This window comes from Trachinotus anak, unplaced genomic scaffold, assembly GCF_046630095.1.
Source record: "Trachinotus anak isolate AG129_WGS33_773 ecotype Australia unplaced genomic scaffold, CSIRO_AGI_Tana_v1 ptg000010l, whole genome shotgun sequence".
Taxonomy (NCBI): Eukaryota; Metazoa; Chordata; class Actinopteri; order Carangiformes; family Carangidae; genus Trachinotus; species Trachinotus anak.
The window spans coordinates 28251808-28279226 of NW_027273861.1; the positions used below are offsets into that span (position 1 = coordinate 28251808).

At 38.6% G+C, this 27419-nt stretch overlaps 3 long non-coding RNA genes across 3 annotated transcripts; all 3 read right to left on the reverse strand.

Moving 5' to 3' along the window:
• Positions 1-5366: 5366 nt before the first annotated feature.
• On the reverse strand, positions 5367-8200 carry LOC139626624 (uncharacterized). Its single transcript, XR_011692363.1, has 5 exons — positions 7777-8200; positions 7218-7319; positions 6945-7112; positions 6664-6780; positions 5367-5727 (listed from the first exon to the last, which is right to left on the reverse strand). It is a non-coding gene; the product is annotated as an uncharacterized lncRNA (long non-coding RNA).
• A 10842-nt stretch (positions 8201-19042) lies between these two features.
• Positions 19043-22059, reverse strand: LOC139626422 (uncharacterized). The gene is made up of 5 exons (XR_011692262.1): positions 21513-22059; positions 20954-21055; positions 20681-20848; positions 20400-20516; positions 19043-19463 (listed from the first exon to the last, which is right to left on the reverse strand). It is a non-coding gene; the product is annotated as an uncharacterized lncRNA (long non-coding RNA).
• Positions 22060-24604: 2545 nt separating this feature from the next.
• LOC139626423 (uncharacterized) lies at positions 24605-26775 on the reverse strand. The gene is made up of 5 exons (XR_011692263.1): positions 26685-26775; positions 26188-26289; positions 25915-26082; positions 25643-25759; positions 24605-24943 (listed from the first exon to the last, which is right to left on the reverse strand). It is a non-coding gene; the product is annotated as an uncharacterized lncRNA (long non-coding RNA).
• Between the last annotated feature and the right edge of the window lie 644 nt (positions 26776-27419).

Sequence of the window (27419 nt, forward strand, 5' to 3'; positions counted from 1 at the left end):
TGCACCTTATCAGCACAGCTACACTTTATATACTCTACAGGTGTTGAACAAATCTATGACTTGTGCGACAGATGCATGTGTATGAACGTCAGGGATTGGGTGTGTGTTACCATTTTTACATCATGAGCTCAGATAGTCATCTCCTCCTTTGTTAGGTGGAAAAACATCACACCTTTTCACACCCTTTTAGTTTCATCAGTGTTTATTTGTTCAGGATTGTGAACCAGAAGTATGAAGTTAGACATTTTAAATTCCACATTTAAATGAGAATGAATTTATTTGTTCTCTCTCTCTACTGCTTTCTGGCAAGTTAATGAATTAATTAATTTATTGATTTGGCTTTTTGTCCATAGTTCACTTTTCTACTTCTCTAGGTCTCATTTGTTTGCCTCTTAATATCACACACTGAGTGCCTCTCTGTTGTTTTCACACTGACTGCATCTCTTCTGCATTGCTGCTACTGCCAGCTCAGTAAGATTTCAATGTCTCCACAAGCAGCTGCTAAAATTGTCAAAAAAAAACAAAAAACAAACTATATATTTTTTCACGTCTGTGTCATATTCAGATTCAGCCTAGACATAGACAACAATAGTGAAAGGTGTGAATTCCATGCATTGTTGCTGGCATGATGTCAATATGACATCAACAGATCTTTTCCCTGTCTATTTTTTCTGGGAGCCATGTGTCACGCCCCAAAAATAGCAGAGACACTGAACAACTATACAGGTATGGCGTTCGCCTGAGCCAGCCCCTCATGCTGTCGTCATCCAGGGGCGGTGTCATGCATAATACTAAATCATAATACAGCTGCAAGTACCTTTGTAGATTGACGGGAATGTGGCACCTATTTCTAGGTGATGTAAAATGTACTATGAGGGAACGTAAAAGTAGATCACAAACAACTAGAATTACTGCCTGTTGGTTGTTGGCCTCCACCAACCTGTGAATTCCCTCAGGGCGTTAATGAGATATTACGTTCTCGAGGATGGGACGTACAAACGGACAACCTGAAAAGAAAATGTCTCAGGTGTAGAGGCATTAAAATCCCATCCTGACCCCTGCTGCCTCAGTATTGGAAATAAGTCCAGAATTTACAGACAAAGACTGTTGTGCTGTATTTTTGTAAATAAATATCTTAGATGGAAATAGATTTAGAAAAAGAAAGAAAAAATAATGCCACTTTAAATTTTCTTTTGAAAACAGGTCTTGAGGGTGAGATGTCTCCCTAGTGTAGGTTGGTGTTCCACAGTTGTACACCTCTATATTTCATTGAATACTGCCCTCTGTTGGTGTGATGGGAAAAATGTATTTTGGAATCCTTATATTATAATTGTTGGAAACATTATGGTAAATTTCTGTCTTGAAATCTCGCTTTGTCAATCAAATACATTTACATTTTTCTCTTTTCATTTTTTATGTATTTGGGTCCCCATCAGCCACCACCAAAGTAACAACTACTCTTCCTGGAGTCCATTCAAGTAAATCGTAATGTAAAACAATCATGTAAATTAAAATCCAAGACAAAATGGAACAATAAAATAATGACAAAAACAAACAACAGCAAAACTACAAGTAACAATAATAACAATGACAAGTGTCCACGCTATATTGATACAATCAGTAAAACATTTGATACAGCTCAAAAAACTAAAAGCAGCATATACAGTGGCTGAAGCCAAACATGAATAAATTGAGGCTAAAAAATGAAAAACAAAATCATTAATTATCATTTAATCATGAATAAAAATGTGAAATATTTGATGGCAAACTATTCCATATTTTCATTCCTCTGTACATAAAAGTACATTGCCTCCGTAAGTGTGCGAGACAGGAAGTAGAAAACAACCTCTTGCTGCATGTCGTATTTGTATTTAAGTTGTGCCCTTTACTACGATATGAAACAATTACGGTACAGGACACTTGGGATTTTAGATAATTTAATATTTTCTTATAAAACAAAACAAAGAAATAACCATCTTGTCCCTCACTAATGCATAAACTTGGGGTTATATCTACACGTTTGTAGACTGTTAATATCATAAATGGTTAATATTTTAAATTTATGTAATAGAGATGTTGATGGTTCCCTGGACTTTGAAAATGTAGCTAGTCTAACAAACCTTTTCTGGATTATATGGATGTTATAGACAAATGTGGCAAACATATTGGCCCATACAATATTGCTACACCTCAGGTAAAAAGACCATCTCCATAAAAAAAGAGAGGCAAACAACAACAGTCTCCAAAAAAACATTGAAAGGCATTTCAAAAACCTTAATTAGCGAGGACAAATGACATGTATAGGGTTTAAATAAAGAGCTATGTGGCCACGTTAAATAGTTTGAACTCTGTCAATAGCAGAAAAATATAGAGGAACTGATAGATCTATGATTAAGAATATATATAGACAATGTCAGAAAAAAAAAGAAATTAATTGTCAAATCTGATTGTTACCAGTTTGCTCAATAACAATGAAGGGGCTCTGACACTGTGAGGCCATGAAATGTTTTCTTCTTATACCAATTTAAATATTTGTATTTTAAAATGAAAGTCAAATAACCACTTGGGTTTTTTTTTTTGTTTGTTTTTACCCGTTTCTGAAAGAAAACACAGACCCAGGATCTACCACAGCAGTGATTTTGAGTCCTTCAGTAGATGTTTATATGTCTGTCCATGAACAGATTTTATCAGCATGACAGCGTCACAACCTACATGATGCAGTCACATACCTTTACAGGTGTGTAGCTGAGACTGAAATAAAACGTTTGCAGAGGGGTGTGGTCCACACTCATGGGTTTCACATCAACATGTTGCTCAACATTTTCTGCAGCATCTTTATTGTAAGCTATACTGAATATCTGTGTATTTTTATGTGTGTATTTATATCATTAATGATCATTAATGACAAAACTAAACATTTAAAACAACACAACAAGACAAGAGCTCAGCATTTTCATTCTTTCATTTATTTCAGTCTTATTACTACAGTTTGAAACAATACTTAACTATTAAATGATGTTATAGCATTCGATAGATTAATCCCCAGCTAGTATGTACCAAATAAATAAAATCTGTAAATAAAATCTTTTTCACTCTGTTTTGTGGTTATGTGTGTGTCTATTGCACCTGTGCCTTCTCATCCCACCTCAGCTTCGCCCACATTCTTTTCTCTTTTTCCTAAATGTGGATTTCCTGTGACCTCCTTTCCTGTGGCTCCAAGATTTCAAGATATTCAAGATTTCTTTATTTGTCATTTTTTGGTGTACAGAAAAGCAAAATTGAGTTTCACACATCCACCAGTCAGAATTCAGTGTGAAGACGCCTGTAAAATTATAAGTTAATAAATAAGATCAATAATAAATAAACTAAGATTATACGAAAATAGAATAAAATAAATAGTTTAATAAAAATGTTTTAAATAAAATATTTAAATGTGCTTCGTCCATGTCTTTGTGTCCTAATAGAGGCTAAAGACAAGGAGTCCAAGCAGCAGATGGATCACACCCAGTCGGATACAACAGGCATCACTGGCAGCAGTTGTAGTTGTGGCTGATTGTGTTGCAGAGGTGGAGGTTGTTGTTGCTGGGGCAGTTGTTGTAGTTGTTGTTGGAGCAGCGGTTGTTGTTGTTAGGGCAGTAGTTGTTGTTGTTCGGGCTGCAGTTGTTGTTGTTTTTGGAGCAGTGGTTGTTGTTGTCAGGACAGCAGTTGTGGTTAGAGCAGTTGTTGTTGGGGCATTGGTAGTGGTTATTGGGGCAGCAGTTGTTGTTGTTGGGGCTGCAGTTGTTGTTGTTGGGGCTGCAGTTGTTGTTGTTGTTGGAGCAGCTGTTGTTGTTGGGGCAGCTGTTGTTGTTGTTGTCGGGGCAGTTGTTGTTGTTGTTGGGGCAGCAGTTGTTGTTGTTGGAGCAGCTGTTGTTGTTGTTGGGGCTGCAGTTGTTGTTGGAGCAGCAGTTGTTGTTGGAGCAGCGATTGTTGTCGTTTTTGTTGGGGCAGCAATTGTTGTTGTTGTTGTTGGAGCAGCGGTTGTTGTTGTCGGGGCAGCAGTTGTTGTTGTTGGGGCTGCAGTTGTTGTGGTTGGAGCAGTTGTTGTTGTTGGGGCAGTTGTTGTGGTTGTTGGGGCAGCAGTTGTTGTTGTTGGGGCTGTAGTTGTTGTTGGAGAAGCTGTTGTTGTTGTTGTTGGGGCAGTTGTTGTTGTTGGGGCTGCAGTTGTTGTTGGAGCAGCAGTTGTTGTTGGAGCAGCGGTTGTTGTAGTTGTTGGGGCAGCAGTTGTTGTTGTTGTTGGAGCAGCGGTTGTTGTAGTTGTTGTTGGGGCAGCAGTTGTTGGGGCAGTTGTTGTGGTTGTTGGGGCAGCAGTTGTTGTTGGAGCAGCAGTTGTTGTTGGGGCAGCTGTTGTTGTTGTTGGGGCAGTTGTTGTTGTTGGGGCTGCAGTTGTTGTTGTTGTTGTTGGAGTAGCGGTTGTTGTAGTTGTTGTTGGGGCAGCAGTTGTTGTTGGGGCTGCAGTTGTTGTGGTTGGAGCAGCTGTTGTTGTTGGGGCAGTTGTTGTGGTTGTTGTTGGGGCAGCTGTTGTTGTTGTTGGGGCAGTTGTTGTTGTTGGGGCTGCAGTTGTTGTTGTTGTTGTTGGGGCTGCAGTTGTTGTTGTTGTTGTTGGAGCAGCTGTTGTTGTTGTTGGGGCAGTAGTTGTTGTTGTTGTTGTTGGAGTAGCGGTTGTTGTAGTTGTTGTTGGGGCAGCAGTTGTTGTTGGGGCTGCAGTTGTTGTGGTTGGAGCAGCTGTTGTTGTTGGGGCAGTTGTTGTAGTTGTTGGGGCAGTTGTTGTAGTTGTTGGGGCAGCAGTTGTTGTTGTTGGGGCAGTTGTTGTGGTTGTTGTTGGGGCAGCAGTTGTTGTTGTTGGGGCAGCGGTTGTTGTAGTTGTTGTTGGGGCAGCAGTTGTTGTTGGGGCAGCAGTTGTTGTTGGGGCAGCTGTTGTTGTTGTTGGGGCAGTTGTTGTTGTTGTTGGGGCTGCAGTTGTTGGTGTTGTTGTTGTTGGAGCAGCTGTTGTTGTTGTTGGGGCAGTAGTTGTTGTTGTTGTTGGAGCAGCGGTTGTTGTAGTTGTTGTTGGGGCAGCAGTTGTTGTTGGGGCAGTTGTTGTGGTTGTTGGGGCAGTTGTTGTAGTTGTTGGGGCAGCAGTTGTTGTTGTTGGGGCAGCGGTTGTTGTAGTTGTTGTTGGGGCAGCAGTTGTTGTTGGGGCAACTGTTGTTGTTGTTGGGGCAGCTGTTGTTGTTGTTGGGGCAGTTGTTGTTGTTGGGGCAGCAGTTGTTGTTGTTGCTGGAGCAGCGGTTGTTGTTGTTGTTGTTGGGGCAGTTGTTGTTGTTGGGGCAGTTGTTGTTGTTGTTGGGGCAGCAGTTGTTGTTGTTTGAGCAGCTGCTGTTGTTGTTGGGGCAGCAGCTGTTGTTGTCGTTGGGGCAGCAGTTGTTGTTGTTGGGGCAGCAGTTGTTGTTGTTGTTGGGGCAGCAGTTGTTGTTGTTGTTGTTGTTGGGGCAGTAGTTGTTGTTGTTGTTGGGGCAGTAGTTGTTGTTGTTGGTGGGGCAGTTGTTGTTGCTACAGTATTACACAAACTGGTCCCACAGCAGGCTGGTCCACTGGTGATGTTCCCAACATTTTGCAGGAATGGGAGGCTTCCCAGGCCAGCAGCAGCTGCACACAGGTTCGTAGATGCGCAGCCAAAGGCTGCAGAAGTGGTGGATCCACTCGTCACTGCAGATGAAAAATCACTGTGTTATTGTACAAATTCAATTCAGTTATTGTCAGATAATTAATTTCAGGGAGAATTGTTCAGATCTTTCACTTTACAAGTAACAACATCATGTGGAAAATCTTGTTTTTGCTGACATCAAGTGGTTGAATGTCTCATTTTGTTGCAGTGATGTACAAGTGTTCTCCAGGACCTAGTGACTGTCAGTGGTGGTGCAGGTGTGGTGTAAGTGTGCATTTTCACAATAATTCACATAACTTGAACTGTAACTTGAATACTTCTCAAGTTTGGACAAAACAACTGAGTTGATATCATCACCTTCAATGTCTGTTCGTGGACAGATTTAGCCACCGTGATAGCGTCACAACTCTTTAAGATACAATCACGAAACTACAGGTGTGTGTTTGAGACATCAAGGCCAAAGATGGGTGTGTTCCAACCCCTGAGTACTGGGTTCTGCGAGTATTCATGCAGTAATAACTACTGAGAACATCAACATGTTGATTGGTGTTACAGCTCGTGTCCCTTAACTGACAAAATAACAACCAGATTAACTGATACTGAAAATAATCGGTTACCTCAGCCCTCACAGAATCACTCACTTTGATTTGTAACTGGTTGAGATGAAGTTTTATTTATTTATTTATTTTTAATTACTCTTACTCTTTAAACCTGTCACACTAAAACGATGTTATAATCTTAATCTGTAGTCACAATAGCTGTCATACAAATATAGTGTAGTAAAAAGTAAAATGCTGACCTCTGAAAGGTTATGGATTAGAAGGACAAAAATAACATAGAATAGACCAAGAGATGTGAGAAAAAGTGCATTAAATTGCCCTCAAGGTCAGAACTTGATAAATGTATCTCATCACTTACATCCTAGTAGAAGAGATTAGGAGACAATCTTTGTCAGAGTAAACAACATGAAGACTCACAACTTGCTTGAAAGCACTGGTCCTCCACTCCACTACACTGTAATGTATTGGTGCACTGAGAGGTGGCGGGGTCACAAGTCAAACACGACAGGGTGTTAGTTGACTGAGGAGCAGGGACTGAAACAGAACAGACACAACATCATTTATATGAGGATGACAGAACATTGACGTATCACAAAATAAAAACAGAACATGTTGGAAGAAGGATTCCAATATTCTTCCCTTATGTATATCAGCTTGTCTGAGATAAGATCATAAAGAAGTCATTCATCTGCACTTACAAGGTAGAGTTGCAGAGTTGCAGTTATCTGTGTTGCAGCACTGAGCAGATGCAACTGCACTTTGAACACCCAAGTTCACTGAAAATGTCTGAGAGCCTGGAGCTGGACACAAGGAGGGCGATGCACACGCCTTGAAGATTTGCTGAAATGGAGTTCCAGATGAAACAGCTGCAGAGACAAAGTGCAGTTAGTTCATGTTGATGGAAAACACACATAACTTTGCAGCACATGTATTTGACTGAAAAGTAATAGACAACATGAAGAAAAGATTACCGTTAATGGAGGCTGTTACACACGCCGTCTCTGAGGAACATGGAACTGGTGCTGTGCTTGAACATTGATCATCTGTGCAAGTTTGACACACAAGTGCTGCAGCTGCAATGAGGAGAAAAATAGGAAAAAAGGTCATATTAAATATTAGAGGTCTTTAGGGTTACAGGGTCAAAAATGTTCTCATAATTGTAGCTGTTGATCACAGATATTTTAAGACATAATGGTTGTAATGTTTAAAAATGATTTAAAGTGTCTAATATACACTGTTAGACTCTGATTGTTTAGTTCTTTATCTGTTTCTTATCTATTTAGATTTTTTCTTGCACTGCTGTAGCATGTGAATTTTCCCTCTGGGGATCAATAAAGTCTTATATCATATTTTCAATGATATGAAAGTAGTTCAGGTTAATTAAAAGTAATAATCCGCTATTATTTAGTTTACTATTTCTTCATAAAAAATAGCTCATCAGATGATGAGGACACAACTTTTTTTAGAACTGTTTTAAATTAGGTGGTGTATCACCTGCAGAAACTCTCATGTAAGAATCAGTGATGTTACCTGTGCTGCAGAGCGCCCAGATGAGAGTGAGAGAGAGGATCAGCTTCATCATGATGAACAGGTGAGTTCTGCAGATCAGTTTTCCTGGATGGTGACACTGCACCTTATCAGCACCGCTACACTTTATATACTCTACAGGTGTTGAACAAATCTATGACTTGTGCGACAGATGCATGTGTATGAACGTCAGGGATTGGGTGTGTGTTACCATTTTTACATCATGAGCTCAGATAGTCATCTCCTCCTTTGTTAGGTGGAAAAACATCACACCTTTTCACACCCTTTTAGTTTCATCAGTGTTTATTTGTTCAGGATTGTGAACCAGAAGTATGAAGTTAGACATTTTAAATTCCACATTTAAATGAGAATGAATTTATTTGTTCTCTCTCTCTACTGCTTTCTGGCAAGTTAATGAATTAATTAATTTATTGATTTGGCTTTTTGTCCATAGTTCACTTTTCTACTTCTCTAGGTCTCATTTGTTTGCCTCTTAATATCACACACTGAGTGCCTCTCTGTTGTTTTCACACTGACTGCATCTCTTCTGCATTGCTGCTACTGCCAGCTCAGTAAGATTTCAATATCTCCACAAGCAGCTGCTAAAATTGTCAAAAAAAAACAAAAAACAAACTATATATTTTTTCACGTCTGTGTCATATTCAGATTCAGCCTAGACATAGACAACAATAGTGAAAGGTGTGAATTCCATGCATTGTTGCTGGCATGATGTCAATATGACATCAACAGATCTTTTCCCTGTCTATTTTTGCTGGGAGCCATGTGTCACGCCTCAAAAATAGCAGAGACACTGAACAACTATACAGGTATGGCGTTCGCCTGAGCCAGCCCCTCATGCTTTCGTCATCCAGGGGCGGTGTCATGCATAATACTAAATCATAATACAGCTGCAAGTACCTTTGTAGATTGACGGGAATGTGGCACCTATTTCTAGGTGATGTAAAATGTACTATGAGGGAACGTAAAAGTAGATCACAAACAACTAGAATTACTGCCTGTTGGTTGTTGGCCTCCACCAACCTGTCAATTCCCTCAGGGCGTTAATGAGATATTACGTTCTCGAGGATGGGACGTACAAACGGACAACCTGAAAAGAAAATGTCTCAGGTGTAGAGGCATTAAAATCCCATCCTGACCCCTGCTGCCTCAGTATTGGAAATAAGTCCAGAATTTACAGACAAAGACTGTTGTGCTGTATTTTTGTAAATAAATATCTTAGATGGAAATAGATTTAGAAAAAGAAAGAAAAAATAATGCCACTTTAAATTTTCTTTTGAAAACAGGTCTTGAGGGTGAGATGTCTCCCAAGTGTATGTTGGTGTTCCACAGTTGTACACCTCTATATTTCATTGAATACTACCCTCTGTTGGTGTGATGGGAAAAATGTATTTTGGAATCCTTATATTATAATTGTTGGAAACATTATGGTAAATTTCTGTCTTGAAATCTTGCTTTGTCAATCAAATACATTTACATTTTTTTCTTTTCATTTTTTATGTATTTGGGTCCCCATCAGCCACCACCAAAGTAACAACTACTCTTCCTGGAGTCCATTCAAGTAAATCGTAATGTAAAACAATCATGTAAATTAAAATCCAAGACAAAATGGAACAATAAAATAATGACAAAAACAAACAACAGCAAAACTACAAGTAACAATAATAACAATGACAAGTGTCCACGCTATATTGATACAATCAGTAAAACATTTGATACAGCTCAAAAAACTAAAAGCAGCATATACAGTGGCTGAAGCCAAACATGAATAAATTGAGGTTAAAAAATGAAAAACAAAATCATTAATTATCATTTAATCATGAATAAAAATGTGAAATATTTGATGGCAAACTATTCCATATTTTCATTCCTCTGTACATAAAAGTACATTGCCTCCATAAGTGTGCGAGACAGGAAGTAGAAAACAACCTCTTGCTGCATGTCGTATTTGTATTTAAGTTGTGCCCTTTACTACGATATGAAACAATTACGGTACAGGACACTTGGGATTTTTGACAATTTAATATTTTCTTATAAAACAAAACAAAGAAATAACCATCTTGTCCCTCACTAATGCATAAACTTGGGGTTATATCTACACGTTTGTAGACTGTTAATATCATAAATGGTTAATATTTTAAATTTATGTAATAGAGATGTTGATGGTTCCCTGGACTTTGAAAATGTAGCTAGTCTAACAAACCTTTTCTGGATTATATGGATGTTATAGACAAATGTGGCAAACATATTGGTCCATATAATATTGCTACACCTCAGGTAAAAAGACCATCTCCATAAAAAAAGAGAGGCAAACAACAACAGTCTCCAAAAAAACATTGAAAGGCATTTCAAAAACCTTAATTAGCGAGGACAAATGACATGTATAGGGTTTAAATAAAGAGCTATGTGGCCACGTTAAATAGTTTGAACTCTGTCAATAGCAGAAAAATATAGAGGAACTGATAGATCTATGATTAAGAATATATATAGACAATGTCAGAAAAAAAAAGAAATTAATTGTCAAATCTGATTGTTACCAGTTTGCTCTATAACAATGAAGGGGCTCTGACACTGTGAGGCCATGAAATGTTTTCTTCTTATACCAATTTAAATATTTGTATTTTAAAATGAAAGTCAAATAACCACTTGGGGTTTTTTTTGTTTTGTTTTTACCCGTTTCTGAAAGAAAACACAGACCCAGGATCTACCACAGCAGTGATTTTGAGTCCTTCAGTAGATGTTTATATGTCTGTCCATGAACAGATTTTATCAGCATGACAGCATCACAACCTACATGATGCAGTCACATACCTTTACAGGTGTGTAGCTGAGACTGAAATAAAACGTTTGCAGAGGGGTGTGGTCCACACTCATGGGTTTCACATCAACATGTTGCTCAACATTTTCTGCAGCATCTTTATTGTAAGCTATACTGAATATCTGTGTATTTTTATGTGTGTATTTATATCATTAATGATCATTAATGACAAAACTAAACATTTAAAACAACACAACAAGACAAGAGCTCAGCATTTTCATTCTTTCATTTATTTCAGTCTTATTACTACAGTTTGAAACAATACTTAACTATTAAATGATGTTATAGCATTCGATAGATTAATCCCCAGCTAGTATGTACCAAATAAATAAAATCTGTAAATAAAATCTTTTTCACTCTGTTTTGTGGTTATGTGTGTGTCTATTGCACCTGTGCCTTCTCATCCCACCTCAGCTTCGCCCACATTCTTTTCTCTTTTTCCTAAATGTGGATTTCCTGTGACCTCCTTTCCTGTGGCTCCAAGATTTCAAGATATTCAAGATTTCTTTATTTGTCATTTTTTGGTGTACAGAAAAGCAAAATTGAGTTTCACACATCCACCAGTCAGAATTCAGTGCGAAGAAGCCTGTAAAATTATAAGTTAATAAATAAGATCAATAACAAATAAACTAAGATTATACGAAAATAGAATAAAATAAATAGTTTAATAAAATATTTTAAATAAAATATTTAAATGTGCTTCGTCCATGTCTTTGTGTTCTAATAGAGGCTAAAGACAAGGAGTCCAAGCAGCAGATGGATCACACCCAGTCGGATACAACAGGCATCACTGGCAGCAGTTGTAGTTGTTGTTGTTGTTGTTGGGGCAGCAGTTGTTGTTGTTGTTGTTGGGGCAGCAGTTGTTGTTGTTGTTGTTGTTGGGGCAGTTGTTGTTGTTGTTGGAGCAATCGTTGTTGTTGTTGGTGGGGCAGTTGTTGTTGCTACAGTATTACACAAACTGGTCCCACAGCAGGCTGGTCCACTGGTGATGTTCCCAACATTTTGCAGGAATGGGAGGCTTCCCAGGCCAGCAGCAGCTGCACACAGGTTCGTAGATGCGCAGCCAAAGGCTGCAGAAGTGGTGGATCCACTCGTCACTGCAGATGAAAAATCACTGTGTTATTGTACAAATTCAATTCAGTTATTGTCAGATAATTAATTTCAGGGAGAATTGTTCAGATCTTTCACTTTACAAGTAACAACATCATGTGGAAAATCTTGTTTTTGCTGACATCAAGTGGTTGAATGTCTTATTTTGTTGCAGTGATGTACAAGTGTTCTCCAGGACCTAGTGACTGTCAGTGGTGGTGCAGGTGTGGTGTAAGTGTGCATTTTTAAAATAATTCACATAACTTGAACTGTAACTTGAATACCTCTCAAGTTTGGACAAAACAACTGAGTTGATATCATCACCTTCAATGTCTGTTCGTGGACAGATTTAGCCACCGTGATAGCGTCACAACTCTTTAAGATACAATCACGAAACTACAGGTGTGTGTTTGAGACATCAAGGCCAAAGATGGGTGTGTTCCAACCCCTGAGTACTGGGTTCTGCGAGTATTCATGCAGTAATAACTACTGAGAACATCAACATGTTGATTGGTGTTACAGCTCGTGTCCCTTAACTGACAAAATAACAACCAGATTAACTGATACTGAAAATAATCGGTTACCTCAGCCCTCACAGAATCACTCACTTTGATTTGTAACTGGTTGAGATGAAGTTTTATTTATTTATTTATTTTTAATTACTCTTACTCTTTAAACCTGTCACACTAAAACAATGTTATAATCTTAATCTGTTGTCACAATAGCTGTCATACAAATATTGTGTAGTAAAAAGTAAAATGCTGACCTCTGAAAAGTTATGGATTAGAAGGACAAAAATAACATAGAATAGACCAAGAGATGTGAGTAAAAGTGCATTAAAATTGCCCTCAAGGTCAGAACTTGATAAATGTATCTCATCACTTACATCCTAGTAGAAGAGATTAGGAGACAATCTTTGTCAGAGTAAACAACATGAAGACTCACAACTTGCTTGAAAGCACTGGTCCTCCACTCCACTACACTGTAATGTATTGGTGCACTGAGAGGTGGCGGGGTCACAAGTCAAACACGACAGGGTGTTAGTTGACTGAGGAGCAGGGACTGAAACAGAACAGACACAACATCATTTATATGAGAACGACAGAACATTGAAGTATCACAAAATAAAAACAGAACATGTTGGAAGAAGGATTCTAATATTCTTCCCTTATGTATATCAGCTTGTCTGAGATAAGATCATAAAGAAGTCATTCATCTGTACTTACAAGGTAGAGTTGCAGAGTTGCAGTTATCTGTGTTGCAGCACTGAGCAGATGCAACTGCACTTTGAACACCCAAGTTCACTGAAAATGTCTGAGAGCCTGGAGCTGGACACAAGGAGGGTGATGCACACGCCTTGAAGATTTGCTGAAATGGAGTTCCAGATGAAACAGCTGCAGAGACAAAGTGCAGTTAGTTCATGTTGATGGAAAACACACATAACTTTGCAGCACATGTATTTGACTGAAAAGTAATAGACAACATGAAGAAAAGATTACCGTTAATGGAGGCTGTTACACACGCCGTCTCTGAGGAACATGGAACTGGTGCTGTGCTTGAACATTGATCATCTGTGCAAGTTTGACACACAAGTGCTGCAGCTGCAATGAGGAGAAAAATAGGGAAAAAAGGTCATATTAAATATTAGAGGTCTTTAGGGTTACAGGGTCAAAAATGTTCTCATAATTGTAGCTGTTGATCACAGATATTTTAAGACATAATGGTTGTAATGTTTAAAAATGATTTAAAGTGTCTAATATACACTGTTAGACTCTGATTGTTTAGTTATTTATCTGTTTCTTATCTATTTAGATTTTTTCTTGCACTGCTGTAGCATGTGAATTTTCCCTCTGGGGATCAATAAAGTCTTATATCATATTTTCAATGATATGAAAGTAGTTCTGGTTAATTAAAAGTAATAATCCGCTATTATTTAGTTTACTATTTCTTCATAAAAAATAGCTCATCAGACGATGAGGACACAACTTTTTTTAGGACTTGTTAACTGTTTTAAATTAGGTGGTGTATCACCTGCAGAAACTCTCATGTAAGAATCAGTGATGTTACCTGTGCTGCAGAGCGCCGGGATGAGAGTGAGAGAGAGGATCAGCTTCATCATGATGAACAGGTGAGTTCTGCAGATCAGTTTTCCTGGATGGTGACACTGCACCTTATCAGCACCGCTACACTTTATATACTCTACAGGTGTTGAACAAATCTATGACTTGTGCGACAGATGCATGTGTATGAACGTCAGGGATTGGGTGTGTGTTACCATTTTTACATCATGAGCTCAGATAGTCATCTCCTCCTTTGTTAGGTGGAAAAACATCACACCTTTTCACACCCTTTTAGTTTCATCAGTGTTTATTTGTTCAGGATTGTGAACCAGAAGTATGAAGTTAGACATTTTAAATTCCACATTTAAATGAGAATGAATTTATTTGTTCTCTCTCTCTACTGCTTTCTGGCAAGTTAATGAATTAATTAATTTATTGATTTGGCTTTTTGTCCATAGTTCACTTTTCTACTTCTCTAGGTCTCATTTGTTTGCCTCTTAATATCACACACTGAGTGCCTCTCTGTTGTTTTCACACTGACTGCATCTCTTCTGCATTGCTGCTACTGCCAGCTCAGTAAGATTTCAATGTCTCCACAAGCAGCTGCTAAAATTGTCAAAAAAAAACAAAAAACAAACTATATATTTTTTCACATCTGTGTCATATTCAGATTCAGCCTAGACATAGACAACAATAGTGAAAGGTGTGAATTCCATGCATTGTTGCTGGCATGATGTCAATATGACATCAACAGATCTTTTCCCTGTCTATTTTTGCTGGGAGCCATGTGTCACGCCTCAAAAATAGCAGAGACACTGAACAACTATACAGGTATGGCGTTCGCCTGAGCCAGCCCCTCATGCTGTCGTCATCCAGGGGCGGTGTCATGCATAATACTAAATCATAATACAGCTGCAAGTACCTTTGTAGATTGACGGGAATGTGGCACCTATTTCTAGGTGATGTAAAATGTACTATGAGGGAACGTAAAAGTAGATCACAAACAACTAGAATTACTGCCTGTTGGTTGTTGGCCTCCACCAACCTGTGAATTCCCTCAGGGCGTTAATGAGATATTACGTTCTCGAGGATGGGACGTACAAACGGACAACCTGAAAAGAAAATGTCTCAGGTGTAGAGGCATTAAAATCCCATCCTGACCCCTGCTGCCTCAGTATTGGAAATAAGTCCAGAATTTACAGACAAAGACTGTTGTGCTGTATTTTTGTAAATAAATATCTTAGATGGAAATAGATTTAGAAAAAGAAAGAAAAAATAATGCCACTTTAAATTTTCTTTTGAAAACAGGTCTTGAGGGTGAGATGTCTCCCAAGTGTATGTTGGTGTTCCACAGTTGTACACCTCTATATTTCATTGAATACTACCCTCTGTTGGTGTGATGGGAAAAATGTATTTTAGAATCCTTATATTATAATTGTTGGAAACATTATGGTAAATTTCTGTCTTGAAATCTTGCTTTGTCAATCAAATACATTTACATTTTTTTCTTTTCATTTTTTATGTATTTGGGTCCCCATCAGCCACCACCAAAGTAACAACTACTCTTCCTGGAGTCCATTCAAGTAAATCGTAATGTAAAACAATCATGTAAATTAAAATCCAAGACAAAATGGAACAATAAAATAATGACAAAAACAAACAACAGCAAAACTACAAGTAACAATAATAACAATGACAAGTGTCCACGCTATATTGATACAATCAGTAAAACATTTGATACAGCTCAAAAAACTAAAAGCAGCATATACAGTGGCTGAAGCCAAACATGAATAAATTGAGGTTAAAAAATGAAAAACAAAATCATTAATTATCATTTAATCATGAATAAAAATGTGAAATATTTGATGGCAAACTATTCCATATTTTCATTCCTCTGTACATAAAAGTACATTGCCTCCATAAGTGTGCGAGACAGGAAGTAGAAAACAACCTCTTGCTGCATGTCGTATTTGTATTTAAGTTGTGCCCTTTACTACGATATGAAACAATTACGGTACAGGACACTTGGGATTTTTGACAATTTAATATTTTCTTATAAAACAAAACAAAGAAATAACCATCTTGTCCCTCACTAATGCATAAACTTGGGGTTATATCTACACGTTTGTAGACTGTTAATATCATAAATGGTTAATATTTTAAATTTATGTAATAGAGATGTTGATGGTTCCCTGGACTTTGAAAATGTAGCTAGTCTAACAAACCTTTTCTGGATTATATGGATGTTATAGACAAATGTGGCAAACATATTGGCCCATACAATATTGCTACACCTCAGGTAAAAAGACCATCTCCATAAAAAAAGAGAGGCAAACAACAACAGTCTCCAAAAAAACATTGAAAGGCATTTCAAAAACCTTAATTAGCGAGGACAAATGACATGTATAGGGTTTAAATAAAGAGCTATGTGGCCACGTTAAATAGTTTGAACTCTGTCAATAGCAGAAAAATATAGAGGAACTGATAGATCTATGATTAAGAATATATATAGACAATGTCAGAAAAAAAAAGAAATTAATTGTCAAATCTGATTGTTACCAGTTTGCTCAATAACAATGAAGGGGCTCTGACACTGTGAGGCCATGAAATGTTTTCTTCTTATACCAATTTAAATATTTGTATTTTAAAATGAAAGTCAAATAACCACTTGGGTTTTTTTTTTGTTTGTTTTTACCCGTTTCTGAAAGAAAACACAGACCCAGGATCTACCACAGCAGTGATTTTGAGTCCTTCAGTAGATGTTTATATGTCTGTCCATGAACAGATTTTATCAGCATGACAGCGTCACAACCTACATGATGCAGTCACATACCTTTACAGGTGTGTAGCTGAGACTGAAATAAAACGTTTGCAGAGGGGTGTGGTCCACACTCATGGGTTTCACATCAACATGTTGCTCAACATTTTCTGCAGCATCTTTATTGTAAGCTATACTGAATATCTGTGTATTTTTATGTGTGTATTTATATCATTAATGATCATTAATGACAAAACTAAACATTTAAAACAACACAACAAGACAAGAGCTCAGCATTTTCATTCTTTCATTTATTTCAGTCTTATTACTACAGTTTGAAACAATACTTAACTATTAAATGATGTTATAGCATTCGATAGATTAATCCCCAGCTAGTATGTACCAAATAAATAAAATCTGTAAATAAAATCTTTTTCACTCTGTTTTGTGGTTATGTGTGTGTCTATTGCACCTGTGCCTTCTCATCCCACCTCAGCTTCGCCCACATTCTTTTCTCTTTTTCCTAAATGTGGATTTCCTGTGACCTCCTTTCCTGTGGCTCCAAGATTTCAAGATATTCAAGATTTCTTTATTTGTCATTTTTTGGTGTACAGAAAAGCAAAATTGAGTTTCACACATCCACCAGTCAGAATTCAGTGTGAAGACGCCTGTAAAATTATAAGTTAATAAATAAGATCAATAATAAATAAACTAAGATTATACGAAAATAGAATAAAATAAATAGTTTAATAAAAATGTTTTAAATAAAATATTTAAATGTGCTTCGTCCATGTCTTTGTGTTCTAATAGAGGCTAAAGACAAGGAGTCCAAGCAGCAGATGGATCACACCCAGTCGGATACAACAGGCATCACTGGCAGCAGTTGTAGTTGTGGCTGATTGTGTTGCAGAGGTGGAGGTTGTTGTTGCTGGGGCAGTTGTTGTAGTTGTTGTTGGAGCAGCGGTTGTTGTAGGTGTTGGGGCAGCAGTTGTTGTTGTTAGGGCAGTAGTTGTTGTTGTTCGGGCTGCAGTTGTTGTTGTTGTTTTTGGAGCAGTGGTTGTTGTTGTCAGGGCAGCAGTTGTGGTTAGAGCAGTTGTTGTTGGGGCATTGGTTGTGGTTATTGGGGCAGCAGTTGTTGTTGTTGGGGCTGCAGTTGTTGTTGTTGGGGCTGCAGTTGTTGTTGTTGTTGGAGCAGTTGTTGTTGTTGTTGGGGCAGCAGTTGTTGTTGTTGGAGCAGCTGTTGTTGTTGTTGGGGCAGTTGTTGTTGTTGGGGCTGCAGTTGTTGTTGTTGTTGGGGCAGTTGTTGTTGTTGTTGGGGCAGCAGTTGTTGTTGTTGGAGCAGCTGTTGTTGTTGTTGGGGCAGTTGTTGTTGTTGGGGCTGCAGTTGTTGTTGGAGCAGCAGTTGTTGTTGGAGCAGCGATTGTTGTAGTTGTTGGGGCAGCAGTTGTTGTTGTTGTTGGAGCAGCGGTTGTTGTAGTTGTTGTTGGGGCAGCAGTTGTTGGGGCAGTTGTTGTGGTTGTTGGGGCAGCAGTTGTTGTTGGAGCAGCAGTTGTTGTTGGGGCAGCTGTTGTTGTTGTTGGGGCAGTTGTTGTTGTTGGGGCTGCAGTTGTTGTTGTTGTTGTTGGGGCTGCAGTTGTTGTTGTTGTTGTTGGAGCAGCTGTTGTTGTTGTTGGGGCAGTAGTTGTTGTTGTTGTTGTTGGAGTAGCGGTTGTTGTAGTTGTTGTTGGGGCAGCAGTTGTTGTTGGGGCTGCAGTTGTTGTGGTTGGAGCAGCTGTTGTTGTTGGGGCAGTTGTTGTGGTTGTTGTTGGGGCAGCAGTTGTTGTTGTTGGGGCAGCGGTTGTTGTAGTTGTTGTTGGGGCAGCAGTTGTTGTTGGGGCAGCAGTTGTTGTTGGGGCAGCTGTTGTTGTTGGGGCTGCAGTTGTTGTGGTTGGAGCAGCTGTTGTTGTTGGGGCAGTTGTTGTGGTTGTTGGGGCAGTTGTTGTAGTTGTTGGGGCAGCAGTTGTTGTTGTTGTTGGGGCAGCAGTTGTTGTTGTTGTTGGGGCAGCAGTTGTTGTTGTTGGAGCAGCAGTTGTTGGGGCAGTTGTTGTTGTTGTTGGGGCAGCAGTTGTTGTTGGAGCAGCTGTTGTTGTTGTTGGGGCAGTTGTTGTTGTTGTTGTTGGGGCAGCTGTTGTTGTTGTTGGGGCAGTTGTTGTTGTTGTTGGGGCTGCAGTTGTTGGTGTTGTTGTTGTTGGGGCAGCTGTTGTTGTTGTTGGGGCAGTAGTTGTTGTTGTTGTTGGAGCAGCGGTTGTTGTAGTTGTTGTTGGGGCAGCAGTTGTTGTTGGGGCTGCAGTTGTTGTGGTTGGAGCAGCTGTTGTTGTTGGGGCAGTTGTTGTGGTTGTTGGGGCAGTTGTTGTAGTTGTTGGGGCAGCAGTTGTTGTTGTTGGGGCAGCGGTTGTTGTAGTTGTTGTTGGGGCAGCAGTTGTTGTTGGGGCAGCTGTTGTTGTTGTTGGGGCAGCTGTTGTCGTTGTTGGGGCAGTTGTTGTTGTTGGGGCAGCAGTTGTTGTTGTTGCTGGAGCAGCGGTTGTTGTTGTTGTTGTTGTTGTTGGGGCAGCAGTTGTTGTTGTTTGAGCAGCTGCTGTTGTTGTTGGGGCAGCAGCTGTTGTTGTCGTTGGGGCAGCAGTTGTTGTTGTTGGGGCAGCAGTTGTTGTTGTTGTTGGGGCAGCAGTTGTTGTTGTTGTTGTTGTTGTTGGGGCAGTAGTTGTTGTTGTTGTTGGGGCAGTAGTTGTTGTTGTTGGTGGGGCAGTTGTTGTTGCTACAGTATTACACAAACTGGTCCCACAGCAGGCTGGTCCACTGGTGATGTTCCCAACATTTTGCAGGAATGGGAGGCTTCCCAGGCCAGCAGCAGCTGCACACAGGTTCGTAGATGCGCAGCCAAAGGCTGCAGAAGTGGTGGATCCACTCGTCACTGCAGATGAAAAATCACTGTGTTATTGTACAAATTCAATTCAGTTATTGTCAGATAATTAATTTCAGGGAGAATTATTCAGATCTTTCACTTTACAAGTAACAACATCATGTGGAAAATCTTGTTTTTGCTGACATCAAGTGGTTGAATGTCTCATTTTGTTGCAGTGATGTACAAGTGTTCTCCAGGACCTAGTGACTGTCAGTGGTGGTGCAGGTGTGGTGTAAGTGTGCATTTTCACAATAATTCACATAACTTGAACTGTAACTTGAATACTTCTCAAGTTTGGACAAAACAACTGAGTTGATATCATCACCTTCAATGTCTGTTCGTGGACAGATTTAGCCACCGTGATAGCGTCACAACTCTTTAAGATACAATCACGAAACTACAGGTGTGTGTTTGAGACATCAAGGCCAAAGATGGGTGTGTTCCAACCCATGAGTACTGGGTTCTGCGAGTATTCATGCAGTAATAACTACTGAGAACATCAACATGTTGATTGGTGTTACAGCTCGTGTCCCTTAACTGACAAAATAACAACCAGATTAACTGATACTGAAAATAATCGGTTACCTCAGCCCTCACAGAATCACTCACTTTGATTTGTAACTGGTTGAGATGAAGTTTTATTTATTTATTTATTTTTAATTACTCTTACTCTTTAAACCTGTCACACTAAAACGATGTTATAATCTTAATCTGTAGTCACAATAGCTGTCATACAAATATTGTGTAGTAAAAAGTAAAATGCTGACCTCTGAAAGGTTATGGATTAGAAGGACAAAAATAACATAGAATAGACCAAGAGATGTGAGTAAAAGTGCATTAAATTGCCCTCAAGGTCAGAACTTGATAAATGTATCTCATCACTTACATCCTAGTAGAAGAGATTAGGAGACAATCTTTGTCAGAGTAAACAACATGAAGACTCACAACTTGCTTGAAAGCACTGGTCCTCCACTCCACTACACTGTAATGTATTGGTGCACTGAGAGGTGGCGGGGTCACAAGTCAAACACGACAGGGTGTTAGTTGACTGAGGAGCAGGGACTGAAACAGAACAGACACAACATCATTTATATGAGGATGACAGAACATTGACGTATCACAAAATAAAAACAGAACATGTTGGAAGAAGGATTCTAATATTCTTCCCTTATGTATATCAGCTTGTCTGAGATAAGATCATAAAGAAGTCATTCATCTGTACTTACAAGGTAGAGTTGCAGAGTTGCAGTTATCTGTGTTGCAGCACTGAGCAGATGCAACTGCACTTTGAACACCCAAGTTCACTGAAAATGTCTGAGAGCCTGGAGCTGGACACAAGGAGGGCGATGCACACGCCTTGAAGATTTGCTGAAATGGAGTTCCAGATGAAACAGCTGCAGAGACAAAGTGCAGTTAGTTCATGTTGATGGAAAACACACATAACTTTGCAGCACATGTATTTGACTGAAAAGTAATAGACAACATGAAGAAAAGATTACCGTTAATGGAGGCTGTTACACACGCCGTCTCTGAGGAACATGGAACTGGTGCTGTGCTTGAACATTGATCATCTGTGCAAGTTTGACACACAAGTGCTGCAGCTGCAATGAGGAGAAAAATAGGAAAAAAGGTCATATTAAATATTAGAGGTCTTTAGGGTTACAGGGTCAAAAATGTTCTCATAATTGTAGCTGTTGATCACAGATATTTTAAGACATAATGGTTGTAATGTTTAAAAATGATTTAAAGTGTCTAATATACACTGTTAGACTCTGATTGTTTAGTTCTTTATCTGTTTCTTATCTATTTAGATTTTTTCTTGCACTGCTGTAGCATGTGAATTTTCCCTCTGGGGATCAATAAAGTCTTATATCATATTTTCAATGATATGAAAGTAGTTCAGGTTAATTAAAAGTAATAATCCGCTATTATTTAGTTTACTATTTCTTCATAAAAAATAGCTCATCAGACGATGAGGACACAACTTTTTTTAGAACTGTTTTAAATTAGGTGGTGTATCACCTGCAGAAACTCTCATGTAAGAATCAGTGATGTTACCTGTGCTGCAGAGCGCCCAGATGAGAGTGAGAGAGAGGATCAGCTTCATCATGATGAACAGGTGAGTTCTGCAGATCAGTTTTCCTGGATGGTGACACTGCACCTTATCAGCACCGCTACACTTTATATACTCTACAGGTGTTGAACAAATCTATGACTTGTGCGACAGATGCATGTGTATGAACGTCAGGGATTGGGTGTGTGTTACCATTTTTACATCATGAGCTTTCAGACTGTCATCTCCTCCTTTGTTAGGTGGAAAAACATCACACCTTTTCACACCCTTTTAGTTTCATCAGTGTTTATTTGTTCAGGATTGTGAACCAGAAGTATGAAGTTAGACATTTTAAATTCCACATTTAAATGAGAATGAATTTATTTGTTCTCTCTCTCTACTGCTTTCTGGCAAGTTAATGAATTAATTAATTTATTGATTTGGCTTTTTGTCCATAGTTCACTTTTCTACTTCTCTAGGTCTCATTTGTTTGCCTCTTAATATCACACACTGAGTGCCTCTCTGTTGTTTTCACACTGACTACATGTCTTCTGCGTTGCTGCTACTGCCAGTTCTATCTTTGTACATAGAGTTTGCAGGATACTTGAATGTTGGATTCCTCTTCATTATACATTAAATTCTTATTTATTTTTGACAGAAAATGTCAGTAAGATTTCAATGTCTCCACAAGCAGCTGCTAAAATTGTCAAAAAAAAGAAAAAACAAACTATATATTTTTTCACATCTGTGTCATATTCAGATTCAGCCTAGACATAGACAACAATAGTGAAAGGTGTGAATTCCATGCATTGTTGCTGGCATGATGTCAATATGACATCAACAGATCTTTTCCCTGTCTATTTTTGCTGGGAGCCATGGGTCACGCCTCAAAAATAGCAGAGACACTGAACAACTATACAGGTATGGCGTTCGCCTGAGCCAGCCCCTCATGCTTTCGTCATCCAGGGGCGGTGTCATGCATAATACTAAATCATAATACAGCTGCAAGTACCTTTGTAGATTGACGGGAATGTGGCACCTATTTCTAGGTGATGTAAAATGTACTATGAGGGAACGTAAAAGTAGATCACAAACAACTAGAATTACTGCCTGTTGGTTGTTGGCCTCCACCAACCTGTCAATTCCCTCAGGGCGTTAATGAGATATTACGTTCTCGAGGATGGGACGTACAAACGGACAACCTGAAAAGAAAATGTCTCAGGTCCTGGCTGTTGCCGGTGTAGAGGCATTAAAATCCCATCCTGACCCCTGCTGCCTCAGTATTGGAAATAAGTCCAGAATTTACAGACAAAGACTGTTGTGCTGTATTTTTGTAAATAAATATCTTAGATGGAAATAGATTTTTTAAAAAAAGAAAGAAATAATAAAATGCCACTTTAAATTTTCTTTTGAAAACAGGTCTTGAGGGTGAGATGTCTCCCAAGTGTAGGTTGGTGTTCCACGGTCATACACCTCTATATTTCATTGAATACTGCCCTCTGTTGGTGTGATGGGAAAGAATGTATATAGGAATTCTTTCATTAATATTGTTGGAAACATTATGGTAAATTTCTGTCTTGAAATCTCGCTTTGTCAATCAAAATACATTTACATTTTTTTCTTTTCATTTTTTTTATGTATTTGGGTCCCCATCAGCCACCACCAAAGTAACAACTACTTTTCCCAGGGTCAATTCAAACATTACATCATAATGTAAAACAATCATGTCAATTAAAATCCAAGACAAAATGGAGCAATAAAATAATGACAAAAACAAAAAACAGTAAAATACAAGTAACAATAATAACAATGACAAGTGCCCACGCTATATTGATACAATCAGTAAAAAATTTAATCCAGCTCAAAAAATGTGGCAAACATATTGGCCCATATAATATTGCTACACCTCAGGTAAAAAGACCATCTCCATAAAAAAAGAGAGGCAAACAACAACAGTCTCCAAAAAAACATTGAAAGGCATTTCAAAAACCTTAATTAGCGAGGACAAATGACATGTATAGGGTTTAAATAAAGAGCTATGTGGCCACGTTAAATAGTTTGAACTCTGTCAATAGCAGAAAAATATAGAGGAACTGATAGATCTATGATTAAGAATATATATAGACAATGTCAGAAAAAAAAATAAAATAATTGTCAAATCTGATTGTTACCAGTTTTCTCAATAACAATGAAGGGGCTCTGACACTGTGAGGCCATATAATGTTTTCTTCTTATACCAATTTAAATATTTGTATTTTAAAATGAAAATCAAATGTTTTTACCCGTTTCTGAAAGAAAACACAGACCCAGGATCTACCACAGCAGTGATTTTGAGTCCTTCAGTAGATGTTTATATGTCTGTCCATGAACAGATTTTATCAGCATGACAGCGTCACAACCTACATGATGCAGTCACATACCTTTACAGGTGTGTAGCTGAGACTGAAATAAAACGTTTGCAGAGGGGTGTGGTCCACACTCATGGGTTTCACATCAACATGTTGCTCAACATTTTCTGCAGCATCTTTATTGTAAGCTATACTGAATATCTGTGTATTTTTATCTGTGTATTTATATCATTAATGATCATTAATGACAAAACAAAACATTTAAAACATCAAAACAAGATGGGCATTTTCAGTGTTCTTTCATTTATTTTAGTCTTAAGTATTATTACTACAGTTTGAAACAATACTTAACTATTAAATGATGTTACAGCATTCGATAGATTAATCCCCAGCTAGTATGTACCAAGTAAATAAAATCTGTAAATAAAATCTTTTTCACTCTGTTTTGTGGTTATGTGTGTGTCTATTGCACCTGTGCCTTCTCATCCCACCTCAGCTTCGCCCACATTCTTTTCTCTTTTTCCTAAATGTGGATTTCCTGTGACCTCCTTTCCTGTGGCTTCAAATGTGCTTCGTCCATGTCTTTGTGTTCTAATAGAGGCTAAAGACAAGGAGTCCAAGCAGCAGATGGATCACACCCAGTCGGATACAACAGGCATCACTGGCGGGAGTTGTAGTTGTTGTTGTTGGGGCAGCGGTTGTTGTTGTTGGGGCAGTAGTTGTTGTTGTTGGGGCAGTGGTTGTTGTTGTTGGAGCAGCAGTTGTTGTTGTTGTTGTTGTTGGGGCTGCAGTGGTTGTGGTTGTTGGATCAGCGGTTGTTGTTGTTGTTGGGGCAGTGGTTGTTGTTGTTGTTGGTGGGGCAGTTGTTGTTGTTGGGGCAGTTGTTGTTGTTGTTGGGGCAGTAGTTGTTGTTGGTGGGGCAGTTGTTGTTGCTACAGTGTTACACAAACTGGTCCCACAGCAGTTTAGTCCACTGGTGATGTTCCCAACATTTTGCAGGAGTGGGAGGTCTGCCAGGGCTCCAGCAGCTGAACACAGGTTCGTAGATGCGCAGCCAAAGGCTGCAGAAGTGGTGGATCCACTCGTCACTGCAGATGAAAAATCACTGTGTTATTGTACAAATTCAATTCAGTTATTGTCAGATAATTAATTCCAGGGAGAATTATTCAGATCTTTCCTTTTTCAAGTAACAACATCAACTGGAAAATCTTGTTTTTGCTGACATCAAGTGGTTGAATGTCTCATTTTGTTGCAGTGATGTACAAGTGTTCTCCAGGACCTCGTGACTGTTAAGGGTGGTGCAACAGAGCTCGTCTGATCACATCCAGTCACACCCAACATGTTCTCTGAGAGTTTTCACAGGTGAAACAGGCTTGAAACTTTCAACCAGCACAGGGCAGCAAAACCCTGTTTTTCAGTCTGGTGTTAAATTACTCTCTAAATGACAGAAGCAGAACCACAATGTAGAAATACTCTGTTACAAGTTAAAGTCTTGCATTAGGCAACTTACTCAAGTAAAGGTACTATCTGAACTAATGTGGTTATCATGTCAAAAGAAAAAGTAGCGACTCTTTCTGAAGAAAGGTTCCTCTCAGTGTTATATTATTTAGAACTGCACCAATTAGTCAATTACTTGATTAGTCTATCAAAAGGAAATTAACGTAAAACTATCTAAAACTATCAGCAAAACAAAAACAAAACAAAAAAACCTCACAAACTCAGCAAAAATCTTAATCTGTAGTCACAAAAGATGTCATATTAATGTTGTGCAGTAAAAGAAGACTCACAACTTGCTTGAAAGCACTGGTCCTCCACTCCACTACACTGTAATGTATTGGTGCACTGAGAGGTGGCGGGGTCACAAGTCAAACACGACAGGGTGTTAGTTGACTGATCAGCAGGGACTGAAACAGAACAGACACAACATCATTTATATGAGGATGACAGAACATTGAAGTATCACAAAATAAAAACAGAACATTTAATGTCAGAAGAAGTATATTCTTCCCTTATATATGTCAGTTTGTCTTAAATAGGACAGTCATCAATCTGTATTTACAAGGTAGAGTTGCAGAGTTGCAGTTATCTGTGTTGCAGCACTCAGCAGATGCAACTGCACTTTGAACACCCAAGTTCACTGAAAATGTCTGAGAGCCTGGAGCTGGACACAATGATGGAGATGCACACGCCTTGAAGATTAACTGTGCTGCAGCTCCAGATGAAACAGCTGCAGAGACAAAGTGCAGTTAGTTCATGTTGATTGAAAACACACATAACTTTGCAGCACATGTATTTGACTGAAAAGTAATAGACAACATGAAGAAAAGATTACCGTTAATGGAAGCTGATATACACGCCGTCTCTGAGGAACATGGAACTGATGTTGTGCTTGAACACTGCTGATCTGTGCAAGTTTGACACACAAGTGCTGCAGCTGCAATGAGGAGAAAAATAGGGAAAAAATGTCACATTAAATGTGAGAGGTCTTTAGGGTTACAGGTTCAAAAATGTTCTAATAATTGTTGCTGATTTTAAGACATAATGGTTGTTATATGACTCTTATTGTTAGTTCTTTATCTGTTTCTTATCTATTTAGACAATTTCTTGTTCTGCTGTTCTGTAGCAATTTTCCCTCTTGGGATCAATATAGTCTTATGTAATATTTTCAGTGATATTAAATCAGTTCTGGTTAATTGAAATAAATATTATTTACTTTATTTTTTTAATTTCTTTTTTTTTAATGGTTCTGATAAGATTTAGGACTTCTTAAAATTAAATTAGGTGGTGTATCACCTGCAGAAACTCTCATGTAAGAATCAGTGATGTTACCTGTGCTGCAGAGCGCCCAGATGAGAGTGAGAGAGAGGATCAGCTTCATCATGATGAACAGGTGAGTTCTGCAGATCAGGTTCCCTGGATGGTGACACTGCACCTTATCAGCACCGCTACACTTTATATACTCTACAGGTGCTGAATAAATCTATGACAGATCCATGCGTATAAACGTCAGGAATTAGGGTGTTACCATTTTTACATCATATTCATTCAGGTGAAAAAACCTCACACCTTTTCACACCCTTTTTAGTTTCACCACCTGTTCAGGATTGTGAATGAAAACCAAAAGTATGAAGTTCAAATTTCGAAACTCCACATTTAAAGGATAATTTTATATTTGTGGTTTGTTGAAAGGCCATAGGTCACAGCGACCTTGACCTTTAACAACCAGAATCTTCATCAAATCCTCTCTAGATTGCAGGGAATGTGTCACTTATTTCTAGGTAATGCAAAATGCTTTATGTGAGAACACAAAAGTAGATCACAAACAACTAGAACCATCACTTCATGGTTGTATCCCTCCGTCAACCAGCCAAGTGGCAGGAAATGGTAACAATCTCCCTTTCCAGAGTTACATTGTTGAATAATGGCCAGAAGTATTTTTGCTGAACATTATGATGTCACAGTGAAGTTGACCTTTGACCGTTTGGATATAAAATGTCATGTCTTCATCATTTGGTGCCAGATTTACTGAAATTCCCTCTGGATGTGACACTAGGGTGTTGAGTG